The sequence below is a fragment of the Sinocyclocheilus anshuiensis genome, unplaced genomic scaffold (genome assembly GCF_001515605.1).
Source record: "Sinocyclocheilus anshuiensis isolate Anshui unplaced genomic scaffold, SAMN03320099.WGS_v1.1 scaffold2498, whole genome shotgun sequence".
In the NCBI taxonomy this organism is placed as follows: Eukaryota; Metazoa; Chordata; class Actinopteri; order Cypriniformes; family Cyprinidae; genus Sinocyclocheilus; species Sinocyclocheilus anshuiensis.
Genome location: NW_015558686.1, coordinates 5,286 through 6,021, shown reverse-complemented (window position 1 = coordinate 6,021; position 736 = coordinate 5,286).

Here is a 736-nt window from a genome sequence, read left to right as displayed (position 1 = left end):
AATGTGGAGATCCTGTTTTTGATTAGTAGCCTACAGAACATTCACAACACAACCTGAGGACAGTTAAAAAGTGCTTATTAAAAAGAATAATAATAATTATTCCAAATAGTACCATAAACAGGACTAGTGATATTATAAGAACATAATTCAGTCAGTGCATATACATTTCTGTCATGCATTTGGCAAAAAGCTTTTGTTGACTATGAATTTTACCTTTGAAATTTGAGGCAAGTGCAACTCCGGCGTCCCCGTTGTTTGCGAGCAGTGGTGTGATGGCGATTTAAATAAAATACAGATTTACAAACATATGGGTATCCCCTTGAACTTGGTAAAAAGATAATCTGCTTACCATCTTGACTGGAAAATACTGTTTTCATGGTCTGTTTTCATTTATTATTTGCTAATGTTAGTGAATGTTTACATTAGAGTGCACGTCCTACTACGCTGAAATTAATACAGGGAGCGGCTGGAAACTAGCGACCTCTCCTGGTTGGAGATAGTATTAACATCATAAACTGAAAGCAATCTTTACGTGACTTGCTTTTCAAATGTTTTAAAATTGATCATCCGAGTCTAATATGATCCAGCGGGCCGTACTAAAAGACACTGCGGGCCGCCAGTTGCCCATCCCTGATGTACATGAATCCACACAGAATATCAGATCGAATCAGTCATATTAAAACAGCATGAGTGATTTAGCGGTATCTCGTCTTCTCTCTTTCACCCTCAAAACAGG